Below are 16,603 nucleotides of genomic sequence, written 5' to 3'. Positions count from 1 at the left end.
CCCAGCGTTCACCCAGACACTCCCCCGTTTCTTCAGACACTCCCGTGTTTTTCCCAGAAACGGCAGTGTTTTTTCACACACACCCATAAAACGGCCAGTTTCCGCCCAGAAACACCCACTTCCTGTCAATCACACTACGATCACCAGAACGAAGAAAAAACCTTGTAATGCCGTGAGTAAAATACCTAACTTAATAGCAAATTTACTTGGCGCAGTCGCACTGTGGACATTGCGCATGCGCATTAGCGACTAATCGCTCCATTGCGAAAAAAAATAACGAGCGATCAACTCGGAATGACCACCATTATTTGTTGTCTCTATTACTTTACAGTGAAAGAAGAGATCTTGTGGAAGGCCATAAAAATTGCAGAGATTGACTTTAATTGTCATCAAATACAAATCTACCAGGATCTCTCATGGAAGATCTACATAAGAGGTGCTTGATCCACTCACCGATGATATTATGAAACATGATATAAACTTTTACTGTATCTTCCACCTTAGTATCCAGGTAGTTCTTGAGGGGACTCTCTGCATGCACCAAGATTATGAGAATGTCCGGAAATTCTGCTCTTCTTTGGGTTTGCCATCCCTCACACTTCCGAATTGGCTGGACTCCCATGAGTGGTCTACACCATCTCAGCCCCTGAAGGAAACATACACAAGGTTCAGAATTACAGATGGCAACAAAGCAGCAGCTCAGAGACTTCTTCTTCTGCAGTCACTTGAACAAGGACTCTGTTTCTTATAATCAGACATGTGAGTTTGATTCATTAATCTACTATGCAGTCTGTTTTAAAAAAAAACAAAATTATTACTACTGGATCACCTGCTCTGGCAGATCATCTAGACTCCTTTACTTGTTTCTTATTGTCACATGTTTTTTTGTTGGTAGTTTTCTGAAGGTGACATTATCCTGAGCTAAATCATTTACAGTACTTTCCTGCTGTTGTTATTGTCCTGGTCCTGGGTTAAACCAGTATGCTTTTAAAGTTCTTGTATAGGGATACTATTTTACCCTAAATTTTTCTTTCTTTTAAGTTGCTAATTACTTGGTGTCATGTTCACCAGTACCTTCAGAGTCCCACTTCTCTGCTGTACATAAATTGACTATGGGACACTCCTTGGCTTTTCATGCAGAGTATATACTGTATGCTTGTATTTGTTTTCTACACTCTATTTTTACAATTTGAGATAAGATATTGCATTATTGTACTTGATATTGTCCCTCTGTGTGTCTGTTCTTTCATTGTAACCCTCATGTCTCTTTCCTTCCTCTCTTCTCTACCCATTCATATTTCAATGAATGGGTAGAGAGGCTTGAGGGATGGTGTATTCTATTTGGTAAACACCTTAGGCTTACTGATGTTATGGAGGTGTCAATAGGTAATTGTAGGGGGTTACTAGTTAAAGCAACTATTGCACACTAAAAATTTATAATTGTTAACTTGCACCTTCCTAATCAATGCCAGTCCCACTTTCACTGTGAATCTCTGGAATTGAGTTACACATACGGGGAGCAGGGAGTCCTAATGGTACAGTAGGTGGGGATTTTAATTGGGCACTGGAACCCCCGCTTGGCACTACACTGGGGCATTTAGGACCTGGCTTAAAGCGGCCAGGTGATTTTGATCGATTCTCCAGGATTTTCAGCTAGTGTATACCTGGTAATTACTACACTCCGTAGAGAGGGACTTCATATTTTACTCACCCCCGATAACTAATCTTTCCATATAGAGTGTTTTTGTGTGAACCATTTCTACTTAGACCTGCTTTCAGATGCAGCCATCGACCAGATCACAGGCTCTGACCATGCTCCTATCACCCTTTCCTAGTATCTCCGACACCCCCACCTCGTCATTGGTGCTGAAGATTTAATGAACAACTCCTTTGGGACTCGATATGACAACCACAACTCGTGGAGGCCATAGGTGAGTATATCTCCTTCAATGCCTCTGAAGATGTTTTACTGGTCACGGCTTGGGAGGCACACAAATGTATCATCAGGGGCAGGTGTATTAAGCTGGGGTTTTTTTTCAAGAAACAAAAGGCTGAATGCAGAAATGCACTGCTCTCAAAAATGTAAGTCCTTGAAATGTCCCATAAAAGTACCTTGCATCTGACACATATGTAGTGCTTCAAAATGTGATGGCTTTCCTGAATACCTTTCTTGGGATCCAGTGAGTTTACCACTGCTGCTGTCACAAATATCACTGGTGGCGCAACAAACCTAGCAGGAGAGCCCTTAGTGTTCAGGGGTCACTCATGTATAATTCCAAACTTAAGGATCTCACTGGTGCTCTTTGTGTTACAGATAGGGTGATTACCAGGGATTTTCATGCATATTATTTGCAATTATATAATCTGACCTTGGCTCAAATAGAAAGAGAATGGGGTTGTACTGGTAAGGTGCACAGGGGATAAATTAAAACATAACTTTTATTGTCACATTAAGAGGCCGTAAACCGGTCAGCATAGCGAAATATATGGTTAAAATTACGTATAGAAAAAGAATAAGGTGCTCTAAGATAGAAAAATAGTGAAATTAAAAATATCTCCACTTCGATGATTGCAAAAACTATCGATGGAAGTTGATTGGAATACTAATGAATTCACAAATAAATCTGTAATGTATACTATGAATAAATCAAGCCCACAATTGATGGCTACAGAAAACTTCCAAATCCCAGTGTCCGCTATGGTATGTGTATATTCTTATAGATCCTTTGTATGTCTCACACACACTACGACCAACAGCCCATATGTGTCAATAAATTATTTCCTTTTCTCAACTTTGTAGTAGAACAAGGAGTTGGTGTTTAAACGGATTTGTATGCCCTGGATTTGCTATCCTATACCGCTCGAGCGTTCACTCCTAATGTATACACACAGCCGTATCGCCAGTGGTGTAAAGTGAATAAGGTGTATTGATCAATGAAACTGAGCGATGTTTCATAAGGTGTGTGTCATTATGCTCATTGGGAATTAAAGAGACAACTTTATTGCGAAATTGACTAAATTGCGAGTGTGTTCTTCTATCACATAAACACTTCAATCACAAAAGTTACTTGTTTCTACCCCACTGTAACAGCAAAATAACTGTATCTGGATGGGGTTAATTAGAATGCTGATATTAAATGTGCGAGCAAGGGTTGGCACATTCGTTTGTGCCGTCAGATTAGATACCCTCAGTATTGATATTCATTATGATCCTGAAATGGCCAATTCAGGATCATAATGAATATCAATACTGAGGGTATCTAATCTGACGGCACAAACGAATGTGCCAACCCTTGCTCGCACATTTAATATCAGCATTCTAATTAACCCCATCCAGATACAGTTATTTTGCTGTTACAGTGGGGTAGAAACAAGTAACTTTTGTGATTGAAGTGTTTATGTGATAGAAGAACACACTCGCAATTTAGTCAATTTCGCAATAAAGTTGTCTCTTTAATTCCCAATGAGCATAATGACACACGCCTTATGAAACATCGCTCAGTTTCATTGATCAATACACCTTATTCACTTTACACCACTGGCGATACGGCTGTGTGTATACATTAGGAGTGAACGCTCGAGCGGTATAGGATAGCAAATCCAGGGCATACAAATCCGTTTAAACACCAACTCCTTGTTCTACTACAAAGTTGAGAAAAGGAAATAATTTATTGACACATATGGGCTGTTGGTCGTAGTGTGTGTGAGACATACAAAGGATCTATAAGAATATACACATACCATAGCGGACACTGGGATTTGGAAGTTTTCTGTAGACATCAATTGTGGGCTTGATTTATTCATAGTATACATTACAGATTTATTTGTGAATTCATTAGTATTCCAATCAACTTCCATCGATAGTTTTTGCAATCATCGAAGTGGAGATATTTTTAATTTCACTATTTTTCTATCTTAGAGCACCTTATTCTTTTTCTATACGTAATTTTAACCATATATTTCGCTATGCTGACCGGTTTACGGCCTCTTAATGTGACAATAAAAGTTATGTTTTAATTTATCCCCTGTGCACCTTACCAGTACAACCCCATTCTCTTTCTTCCATATCATGTGTTGCTCATTGGTTGTCTTAGGTAGCACCCCCAAGATTGATGTATATTAAATCTTTAATTTTTGTATTGGGGTTATTAGAAGTGATTTATTTCACTTTACTATTTCTTAATATGAAATTTGAGAGTGCAGATCTTTTTTCCTAGTTCTTGTTCTTGGCTCAAATAGAATCTGAACATGTAGCTCATGAATTAGCAGTTGCAAAATTCTTGGAGAAGGTCAAATTCCCTACTCTCCCTGAGGTGGTGACACAAAACCTGGATGCACCATTCACAGAAGACAAGCTGACAGAAAGGCAAGGGATAACAATATGAAAGTGATTGACTTGATAGCCCATGATCAGGGTACATATGTAACAATGATGCTTCTCTCTACAGATGCTGAGAAGGCTTTCCATCGGGTGAACTGGGGCTTTATGGCAGTGATCCTGAGGCAGTTGGGTCTGGGTGAGGTGTTCTTACAGAAGATTCTCTCTTTATATCAGGAACCATCAGCACAGGTTAGAGTAAATATGACATTATCCGAAAAGATCAAAATCTCTACTTGCCACTGGTTTTCGTATTATATATGGAGTCCTTGGCAAGAGCAATCAGCAGCAACCCGAACATCACTGGGATAAGAGATGGTGCTAGAGATCACCACTTGGCTCTTTTTGCTGATGATTTGTTGATGATTATTACCAATTTGGTGACATCGCTGCATAACCTCATGGAGGCATTTGACCGAAATCCACTGCATAAAATCCATAGCATTAAATGTTACTGCCTTGGTGAAGACTGTTTTGTACCTTGACTGCATCCTTCCTGTTTGCCTACCACCCCCCTCCCATATTAAGTATTTATGTATACACATGCCAAAAAGTCGTCATACAATTGTGGCCCTAAACCATATACCTCTTTTAAGTAAAATACAACAGGAGCTGACACAATGGTTCACACAAACATTTTCTTGGTTGATGAAAATAAATATAGTTAAAATGAATGTACTCCTCAGGTTCCTGTACCTCTTCCATGCTATACCCCTGAAGCTCACCCACCATACCATTTTCTATCAGAGGCACACATGGTTATCCCATGAAAAGCACAGGGTGGCCAGCAAATGCCCGTGATTTCATCCTACTACCAGGCTTTAGTCTTACATAGGGTTTAGGACTGGTCCAGGGGCCTAGAGGGGAAGCAGTGGGTGGAATTGCAGTCCTCCTCTACGAATCTTCACCTGGACACCCTGCCATGTGGTTCTAAAGTTGAAGGCTTGGATCACCTGATGGTAGGCCCCACTCTGTCATTGTGTAGAGTAAGCTATGCCTTAAGCCAGGTATCTCCTCAGAGATATATCCACTTACACCTATTCTTGATAATCCCTTTTTTCCCTACTGGGACATTAGGCAGGATGGCATCCTTATGGAGGAAGGCAGATATTACCAGACTGGGTTATTTGGTTACTTATGGGGTGTTAAGGTTATTCTCAGGACTATGTGTGTCTGCTGGTATTCCTGCATGAGATTACTGCTTTTATTTTCACTCTGCCTCCTCTCACAGGGGGATTTCTCAATTCAACTGGGACCTTATCCCATTTTGAGAGTATGTGTTCATATCCCACAGACACCTCTCATGTCATGTCTGGTATTTATCAAAACATTTTACATTGACACTTTTCTGCTGCCCCTCCATTCTGTAAAGCATGGGGTGGTGACCTTGTACACCATGGTATACTGTGCACATAAACTGGGAGAAAGTTTGTCAAATTACTTCTGCATGCTCCTCTAGCTAGAGCTTCCTGAAACTCAATATAACCTTCTGACAAGGTGGTACATGTGTCTGTTACATACATTTTTTCCCACTGTGGCCCCTCGATGCTGGAGATGTGGCAAAGATCTAGGTATGCTGATCCAAATATGGTGGGATTGCCTCTGATTAACCAATTTTAGGCCAGAATGATAGTGCTATAATCCAAAATCCTGGTTTATCAAGTAACAACTGGTAAAGACTTTTGGTTACTTTTATACTCAGACATCCCTATCTCCAAGTATAAAATATCCCTTCTTGGACATATGAACAAAGCAGCAAGAGTAATTGTCCCAGTTTGTTGGCGTTCATTGCTGGCCACTTCAATATGGGACTGGTGTCAGCAAGTAGACTTTTATATGAACATGAAGATGTATTTCACGCAACAAAGCACTCATACTGTACTTTTTTGCAAGTTGGTTTTTATGGATGGAGTTAAAGTCTTCTTCTTCTTCATATAAAGCCCTGGTGCCTCAGCACCAGGTATAGATATATTTTATCTAGTGCCAACCCTCCTTACCCATTGTACTTTATCTGTTTGCTACTATTTTGCATACCCCTCAGTTTTCCTTGGTCCCCAATTTTCCAATCACCTCCTCCCTTTGTCTCATCTTCCCCTTCTCCTTTAACTTGGTTTGTTGTTTATGCTGATTTTGTTGATGCTTTGTGTGTAAACTTGATTATATATTATGTTTTCAGTAAGTGTATACTTGGGTTTTACAAATGAATGGTTACTTTTTATATTCTACCTATGATTTTGTAATGTAACTGCTCTTATTTGTTGTGTACTTTTTCAAACTTCAAAAATAAAGACTTTATAGAAAAAAAAAGTCTTCAAAAGTCTTCAAGATCTCTTCTATCAACAGTATCAAGAAGGAAATACAAGACATTTCCTGCAGCATTGCCAAGTTGAAACATTTTAACAAAGTTGTGGTTTAATAAAATGATCATAACCTGTATCCTTTATTAATGAGTTATTATTCACAGTATTATCAAAGTGACACAGTATCACTTATGGAAATAGGATCTAATTGTCCTTTGATTGAGTAACATGTCATAAGTAATTAGTAGAATTACTCATGTATCTACATATCAAGAGTTTGTTTCACTTTAGTTAAAAGGCATCTTATAATGAGATTTAAAAAAAAAGTTGCTCATCTTTTTGAAGCAAGTTAATTGTAATAGTCTGGTTTGGAGGACTGTTTCCATAGAATAGGATTCACCATTGCTGAAACTGCTATACTTTTATCTTTACTTTGACTAGATGAGTAATACCGATGACTAATGTGAAATGTAAAGTTTTAATGAATCAGTTCACAATTGCAAGCTCAATAAAGATTTAATTTAGAACAAAATTACCCAATGATACATTATTATTATTATTCTTACCAGGATTTTTTTCGCACTTTAATCACTGGAAGCATTTTGTACAGCAGTAGCCAAATCCATTTTCATGTATTTATTATGAATCAGGTTTTGCAAAGAAGTTTTAGCATTTTTACCTTACATTAAATACTTTATTTATTTCCCTTTTCTTTTTACATTCAGTAGTCACAAGACATTCCAGATGGCCTATTCAATTCCAGCACATATAGATTCAATGTAAATTAAATACAATTGTAACCGGCAAGCCTCACTGCTTCTGGATCGCCAAACAGGGATTGAATCTAACTGCAAGGTGTAACAGGAAAGAAAAGATGTGGATGAAATAGAGAAAGACAGCGCCTGATAGAAAATTATTTTTTATAGAATTGTAAAAAGTAGAAACGTTTCCAGTGTTGTTGTCTTGCTATGAATTTGCCAAGTTAATTTGGAAGCCCAGGAGATATATAAGAAGCAGAGAAAGCCAGACACCCTGCCCCTAGAAGGAGAAATGAAGAACCTGAACCATTAGTATGGGCTTTGCTTATCATGATATGTCTACTTTTTAGAAAATTACCATTTACTGTATTACTGCTATGAAAAAAAAAATGTATTATTATTATTCCAAAATGGAAATACAGTATTATGAGAAGGTAACATCTCATAGGCTTATGTCAATTTCAGTTTCCAAACTATGGAGGTTATTCATGTTTTTAATAGCAAACCAAAAAAGCACGCTAATGGGCAAAACCATGTTGCACTGCAGGTGGGGCAGATGTAACATGTGCAGAGAGAGTTAGATTTGGGTGGGTTATATTGTTTCTATGCAAGGTAAATACTGACTGCTTTATTTTTACACTGCAATTTAGATTTCAGTTTGAACACACCCCACCCAAATCTAACTCTCTCTGCACATGTTACATCTGCCCCACCTGTAGTGCAACACGGTTTTGCCCATTAGCCCGCAGCGCACAGCCGCCCACAGAGGAGAAGAGCAGCGGCACGGACGGGGGAAGGAGGAGGACGGAGGTGAAGGAGGGAGCCGCAGCAGCGCTGTGTTATTGGTGGAGGCGCTGCTGCTGCTGCCCCCCTGCTTCACTATAGGCTGTTCTTGGAAGACAGCCTATAGTGAAGCAGAGGGGCAGCAGCAGCAGCGCCTCCACCAGTAACAAAGCGCTGCTGCGGCTCCCTCCTTCACCTCCGTCCTCCTCCTTCCCCCGTCCGTGCCGCTGCTCTTCTCCTCTGTGGGCGGCTGTGCGCTGCGGGCAGCGGTTGCCCGCAGCGCACAGCGGCATGTAATGAGTCAGTTTGACTCATTACATGCTTGGGCCCCTGGACAGAGGCGGGCCCCAGTGCAACGCACTGCTTGCCCTGCCGGTAGTTCCGCCTCTGCGGCCTATATATCTACATGACGGGGCACTTGTTTCACTGCAACAAATAGAAAACTACTGGCTACCTACAGTAATTATAACACTCAATTAGCTCAGTCACTTTTATTAGCAGTACGTTTCCATATATGAAGCAGGCAATTACCCATGAAACGTGTAAGACTTTGGAAACTGAGATGACATAGGCCTATAAGATTTTTCCTACTGTACATACAATACCTCCATTCTGAAATAAATATATTGTTTTGTCAGATATGCACCTTTGGTGAAACCATTGACTCTCATTTTTTCCCACTATTGGACTATTAGTACTAATAGAGTGACAGATATCATGAACACTGATAATCAATAAAGACTCATCTATCCAACTTACACACACACACCCACAGTGACACACACACACACACACACACACACACACACACACAAACAGCACTCGCAGCATACTAGAGATACGGGGCAGGAACTTTAACCACACATTAATATATTTTAAACACATCGAAAGGTGTAAATTAAGCATAATTGAACTTGGCATGAGAAAAAGCAGCAGCCTCTGCATTATAGCACTTCATATACAGATTCGGTATTATTTCCATGCACACAATGCAAATTGATCAGCGTAATCTATCAATGTTGTTTTATCTGTGGGAATAAGATGCACATTTGGGGCCCTATTCAGATGTGGTTGCAATGCCAATGTAGCAGCGATTCTTTTTGGTGACAGAACTGCGAGGCAATGCAAGTGTAGCGGCCGCCCACAAGTGAATAGGGAAGCCCACTGAAGCCATCACAACATGTTCAGAAACTGTGTACTACATCGTATTAGCGACACAGATAGAAGGAACATTGACTCCCTCAGTGCCTCCATAGCTGAGCAGAATGGCCAAGGGAGCTGATGCCATATTTTATACGTACAAGATCGCTGTTGCACGCCAAGACATGCCCTGAAAATGGTGGAAAAAAACAAAGAACTAAATAATAGGTAAGATAAAACATACCTTCCAACTGTCCCGATTTTGGCAAAACAGTCGCGTTTTCAGGCACTGTCCCACCCTCCCACCTGTAGGCAACAGTGTCCTATGGTGGGAGGAGGAGTTGGAGGCACCATCTCACTTGCTGCACTGCTTACAGTGGTGAAAAGATACAGTGTATATGCGCACAGCATCTATTCATGGAAGAGAGGGACTGGGGCATGTCAGCAGCTCCCAGAATGCTGGGTATGCCCCCACAGTGACGGAAAATGGGGGCATTTCCCTTATGGCCATGCCCCTTAGCTGCAGAAGCACACTTATTTTGTTCAGATGCAAATTAAGTGCAGATATCCCACTTTATGCCACAAGGGAGTTGGGAGGTAAAATAAACGAGGAGCACAACACGCTCCTCCAATCTTACGTCATTACGCCTCAGCGTCATTTTTTAAATTCAAAATGGCCACCACAAGCCAATCATGGCTCGCTGCATCATCGCCCTGCCCCCTCTGGCTGACTTATATGAATCAGCGCGAGGGAGCTGCTGTCAGTCCAATGGCGGAGGAGGAGCAATGAAGAGCTCCTGAAGAAAGAAGATGCCGTGGAAGTCCTGGATGGGCAGCGGCCATGCAAAAGAGCTGAAAAGCCGCCGCCTCCCAGGTGAAGATGCCGGAAGCCCTGGGAAGGTGGCGGCCTTTCATCTCTTTTCCATGGCCCTGTATAATAAAAGGGAAAAAAATGTTTTGTGTTTATTTTAATATTTGCTTTACAGGAGGACTACAGGTGCCAGTAGGCCCATAATGTCCGGGCATGCTAGCACTTGTGGTTCTCCAAGTGCCTGCATGCTGGGGCAGGCTTGCTGTGACCTGTAGGCCACCTGTAAAGAACAACATTATCATACCATGAATTCCGCACCCACTGCAACCAGGGGTGTGGGCAATAGCACTGTGCTGGTTGTAGCTCGGGAGGGGGGACCCCATTTTTATTTTGTGGGGTCCCCACTTTCCATGGAATTCCATCCCTGAGCTGACTGATTTGGGGGGTGTTTAATGTGATGGCAGGGGGACCCCACACTGGCATTATACCCCTGGCTGGTTTTAGTTAAATAAGGGGGACTGTACGTTGTTGTTTTTTTCTGGGGAGGGGGGGTTATCAGGCAGTGCCTCCCCAGCCACAGACCTCACCGCACGTCACTGGTACATTGTGCATATCAGATATCTGTATCCTTGTGTTCAATAAACAAATTCTGTTTACCAAATATGTGAGCAGATCTTATTAAACCTTCAAGTTTCCATCACACAGCCTCCAGCCATATGGAGAGAGAATTGACAGCATAGGAAAGGAATGAGTTAAACATCTTGTGAGGGGTGGACCTAGCTGGAAGGAAAGTACAGCCCTTTGGGAAAAGGGGAGGGTTAGTATATATAGGGAAGGATAGACATTTTGTCTCTCTCTTGTTGGTGAAATTGCCTTCCCGCCCTCCCGCCCTGTTGGTAAAGGTTCTGGCACGGAGTGCCTTGGCATTAAATTGTTTGGCTGGTTTTATCGTTGGCTATTTATTGGCGGAAAAGAACGGCAGTTGGTGGTTGTATGGTAAGCTGTAGTGATTTACAGTTTGATTTGGTTTAGGTGCACTCACCTCCATCGACTTATTGGCCGCTTGACCACCCATCCGGGAAGGCAGCGGCAGGGCACCCAGGAGCGGTGGGTAGTCACTGTGGGGGTGGAGTTGTCACCTATTACCGGCTTTTGATAGTTGTAGTAAAATTAGGATGGTTTCGAATTTTTTGTATTTTACGGTTAATTTAGGTTAGTAGAGCCGTTCTTTTTGCTGCCACCATATGCCGGCTGTATCGGCATCTTAACAAAGTTTTCATTTACAGGTTTGCTATGGTTAGGGTCAAATAAATAGCTAGCAATTTTTCTGCCAAATTCAAGTCTCCGTGTCTTTATTTATTGGGTTTAGAGGTAACGAATGCTGTACTTGGAATGAACGGGTCCACCAAATGTCACTAGGATGTTTAATCAATTTCGGGTTCTACTTCGGATGCAGAGCAATCACAGACAGTGAAAGCTTCAGCTCACATACAGTACATTCCCATATCAGTCCAAGGATCCAGTATGATAAACCGGCAGATGCGATGCCGGCTCTGAGTATAGCGGCAGCGGCATCCCATCTGTCGGAATCCCAGCAGCGAGTCTGCATGTCCCCTTTGCGGGCTCGATGCACTTGCCACGCTTCTGTTCCCACTCTGTCTCTTTGGCGTTGATCTACCAACCGTGTGGGAATTCAGGGCGGGTGTCTGGATTCCGGCCGCCAGTTTAATGTCGGCTGTTGGGATTCTAGCATCGGAATCCTGAACTCCGGGATCCCAATAGACGGCATTTTAACAGCATCACCAGTCCAATTTCTCAGTATTGGTTGCTATGTAATGGTGTTAAATTGTAAATTTGTCTATTATTATTAGAAACAGCAAGAGGTGATCTGTAAAGAGGAACTTTAATGATCTGGATCAAATTACATTATAGGTCAATATGTTTGGTTCTAGTAGGAAAATAATCCACTGTTCTTGCACCCCAGGCAATCACTGGTCTTGTATGAACCATGCCATGAAACAAGTGCAGAACAGATAAAGCATAAAAGCAGATAACCCGCTATAAGGTCATATTATGTTGTGTTCAACAAACCTTTTCTCTGCTCAGAATGAAAAAGCTGAGCGTGTAAAATGGATTATATATAAGGGGAGATTGCAGAAGTCCTACACATTGTACAGTCTGGGATCATTATATACGGCATTTCAAGGTAGACAAAGATAATCTACAGGGGGAAATTGTAAACTAAGCAATCTGATCAGAAGGGAATGTTTCAGGAAGGATGTGCCCACAGTATTATCTCCGTGTTTAAACATCTGATGCAATTATTCAGCGGAAGCGGCACTGAAGCATATAAAGGTATTCTCCATACAAACATTCTTTGTGTGTGGTGCATCTAAGTAGCATAGAAAAGAAAAATAATCCCAAAGCTTCACATGTGCTAAAGTATCATATGTAATAAAGGCTCGAAGGCCCTGCATTCGCCTCAGAGTTATAACTGAGGCTGGATAAGTGTATTGTGGAAGAAAAAAAGTTTTATTTGATTAAAGAGATAATTCTATTTTATCCTATTCTAACTAGCTCCTATTGTCTCAGTATGTCCTCTCCCTTTACATCAATTGCCCTGGCCCTCACAATGCTGGCACAAATCTGTATCTTCTGGGTTAAATTGGTACAGTATGTACAGTACTAGTCTTGATTTTATGTGTGTGTTGCATACCATGTCTCGATTTTTGCAGGACAGACCCGTTTTTTTGAGATTATCCTGCGGTCCCACCTGCAGTCCACAGTGTACCACTGTGATGGAGGGGAGGGCCAGTTGGGAGGCTCCTGACACTCACTTTGCAGCAGTGAATAGATGCTGTGCACATGCACAAAGTGTCTATTCACGGGAAACAGAGAGACTGTGGGCGTAAATGGGATCGCGGAACTCCCACGAAAATGAGTAAGATAAATGTATTTAGCTTAAGCAGTGTCAGCCATTTTGTTAAGTAGCAGCCATGATGTAGTGAAGTAGAAGTATGCTTTGCTGGTTAAATCATAATAATGCTGACATTTCACAGTTAGTACGTTCTGTGCGAAGCAAGGTCGTAGCTGTAAGTCTTGAAATCATGTTATTAGACAGTCTCTTGTGTTTAGACTTCTTGTGAAGGACACGTAGGAGAGTGTCAGCCTGAGAGGAGTTATGAGAAGAGATGCATTATTGTTTTTGAAATGTGTAGTGTATCAAGTGTTCATATAAGTACCTTTTTTCTCTATACAATGTCATGCTAAATAAAGTAGAGCCAGTCTCATTTGGTGGACATAACTGTGTGTGTTGTCTGCTTCCTGGGATTCTCAATGCATTGGTAACCAATCGGTATCATACAGACGATTGAAGGGACTTGCTAGAGGAGGCTTATCTCCAACAAAGCCATGCTCCCTTTTCCATAAGCCACACCCCAATTTCGGCCATGCGAGAGAGTCCCACAGCCACAGCTGAAGATGTTGAGAGGTATGGTTTTTATATTTGTACTGTTTTTGTTATCAGTGGCAGCTGCTGCCCTTGGGCTGCAGCGTAAACTACACATAGCATGGGGGTGTGTGGGGGGGATAACACATATTTATACATGTAATGTTGTATGTAATAGATGTCCTGGTTGCCTTACCATCATTAGCATCACTGCGCCAGTGAAACACAGCGGCGTTGCTAATCCCATAGGTCAGGCAGCCAGCACGTATGTTAAATGTGTTAGCTGCCTCACCACTGTTTATTATACGGAATGTCTCAAATAGTTGATTATTATAGGAAATGGACTTTGATGTGACAATTGCACTTTTATACTGTGTTCCTCTTTAGATATTTCTATCGTCACACCTATATGCAGGTCTAGGTGATGACTTTGAATTGGGAGCAAGTAACTTTGCACCTGGACAAACTACGCTACACTGCTGGTGGGGCAGATGTAACACGTGCAGAGAGATTAGATGTGAGAGAGGTATGTTCAAACTCAAATCTAAATTCAGTGTAAAAATAAACTTGTCCAGCATTTGTGGGCTACATGTATAAGCAGCTAGTGTTTAGGGTCGGACTGGCCCACAGGGGTACCAGGGAAACCACCGGTAGGCCCCACTGCATAGCGCGCCACCGTGCCCGCAGCGTGGCGAGCGCAGCAAGCCCACAAGGGGCTCTTTTGTGCTTGCCCAGCTGTTGGTATGCCGGCGGTCGAGATTCCAGTGCCGGTATGCTGGTCGCCGGGAGCCCGGCCGCCGGCATACCCTACCACACCCGTATACAGGGGCACACAGCACGTTTCTGTATGCCATGCTATACTCTGCTGTATTAGCTGTGCTGTGTCCACAAGTGGCTCTGCTCTATATTGACTGTATATAGGGGCACACTTCTGTATGCTGCATTGTACTTTGCTATAAATTGTACTGTTTGGTGCGCTATATCAGGGACGTGCGGTGAGCTAAATTGCTCAGGAGGCACTGGCTTGCACCACAGCTAGATTTACACACAATATATGAGCCAAAGGGTACATGGGGGCATTATACACAGGTGCAGCAGTATAAACTACTGAACATTTTGTGATTTTGGATTAGAGATGTGCTGAAAAGTTAGGCAGATGAGGCACTGCCTCACCTGCCATAGACTTTTTACTCCACAGTTTAGGCTATAAAAATGTTTAGAATAATGCAAAGAAGATATTTCAAACATTCTTTGTATTTTTCATATACTAAATACAGTAAAAACTCTAGCACAAACGTTAGTATGACAGGAAAGGCTCTGCCTCACCTGCCTTACCCCACCGCACATCACTGCGCTATACTCTAGTGCGCTTTGTTCACGTGCATCTCTAAACCCTGTGATCCACATGGTTTGAACAAAGCTGCAAGTTAAAAAACAGAAAAATAATTAACATAATATATCTCTATTGTTTGTACTGTTTGGTGCACTTTACCCTAGTGTGCTTTGTTCACGTGCATCTATAAGCCCTGTGATCAATGCAGTTTGAACCGAGCTTCAAGTTAAAAAACAGAAAAATAAATATATATATATCCATTGTGCGCTTTACCCTAGTGTGCTTTGTTCACGTGCATCCATAAGCCCTGTGATCAACGCAGTTTGAACCGAGATGCAAGTTAAAAAACAGAAATATATATATATATATATATATATATATATATATATATATATACCATCCAAACAAGAACGGCACTGGAGGCGTTGTGAAGATGCAAAAAATCTGTATTATGGACTACAGCTATTTCAGGGCATCAGCCCTTTCCTCAGGCCCCCGAACAGACGACAAAACTTGTTCATACTGTACTTTGCAATCACTTCCGGATAATCGTACATTTGGCCCTCTTATGTCACAGCATAAACCTTGTTTGACCAAATGTTGCACATTGATGTGTGGCTTGCATTGCGTGAATGATAATGCCCAAAGCAACAAAATACAAAAACGACAGCGAAAGCCCTCACTCACTCACTCACTCACTCACTCACTCACTCACTCACTCACTCATCACTAATTCTCTTACTTCCCGATATGCTAGGAAGCTGAAATGTAACATAGGTATTCTGCAGGTGGGAAATAGGGAAACTACATAATTAGAATTTTAAAAAACCTCCCCTAAGGGTATGAAAAGGGGATTGACATAATTACATTATTACCGATGCGTGGCTTGCGTTTCGTGAACAATAACGCCCAAACTGACAATCAGATCAAAATTTGGATTGCACCTCCAGTGTGTGCAATTTAAAAAAGTACAAAAATGGTCTTGATACTTTTTACCATATGTGCTACAGGTGTTCCTCGGGTAACGCTGAGAACCATGGATTAATATTTACTTACATTAAGACGTCTCAGATTTATAACTCTACAGATTTACCAAATTTCTAACACTGATTTATATTTACAACCGTGAAAATCAGAAACACCCGTGCAAAGAATGGATAGAGCAGCTAGTGTATTGGATACAGTTAATAAATGTGTTTTATTTCAACTGAGAAGCTTCATGTATTGAATCAGAATGCAGATACTGCATTTTAAGTATCAATAAAACATTTTTTAATGAATAAGGTTTTAAAAATAAAAGTTTGCAGGTGGGGCAGATGTAACATGTGCAGAGAGAGTTAGATTTGGGTGTGGTGTGTTCAAACTGAAATATAATTTGCAGTGTAAAAATAAAGCAGCCAGTATTTACTGCACAGAAACAAAAGAACCCACCCAAATCTAACTCTCTCTGCACATGTTATATCTGCCCCACCTGCACTGCACATGGTTTTGCCCATTAAACATTTTTTTGGCTGATATACAAATATTTTATCTCTATTTTTTAAATATTTTGAATGAATAACAATATCAAAATATCAATTTTGAGGTATGAGTTTTGAGTATGAGGTAAATTTATTAGTTTTGCTTTGAATAATTTTGCTTAAACAAGAAGG

General features: G+C 41.3%; 1 long non-coding RNA gene across 1 annotated transcript in view; it reads left to right on the top strand.

Annotated features, from left to right (window-relative positions):
- The window catches only part of LOC134979891 (uncharacterized), a 90,921-nt gene extending 82,975 nt beyond the window's left edge, over positions 1–7,946 (top strand). Inside the window, exons 2-5 of the long non-coding RNA XR_010190293.1 lie at positions 332–759; positions 1,836–1,931; positions 4,449–4,570; positions 7,404–7,946. This is a non-coding gene — a long non-coding RNA (uncharacterized LOC134979891). The remainder of the gene's footprint in view (positions 1–331; positions 760–1,835; positions 1,932–4,448; positions 4,571–7,403) is intronic.
- Positions 7,947–16,603: the final 8,657 nt, after the last annotated feature.

The sequence above is a fragment of the Pseudophryne corroboree genome, chromosome 12 (genome assembly GCF_028390025.1).
Source record: "Pseudophryne corroboree isolate aPseCor3 chromosome 12, aPseCor3.hap2, whole genome shotgun sequence".
Taxonomy (NCBI): domain Eukaryota; kingdom Metazoa; phylum Chordata; class Amphibia; order Anura; family Myobatrachidae; genus Pseudophryne; species Pseudophryne corroboree.
The sequence above is the reverse complement of the archived record's forward strand: the minus strand, read 5'-3'. Positions and strand labels throughout refer to the sequence as shown.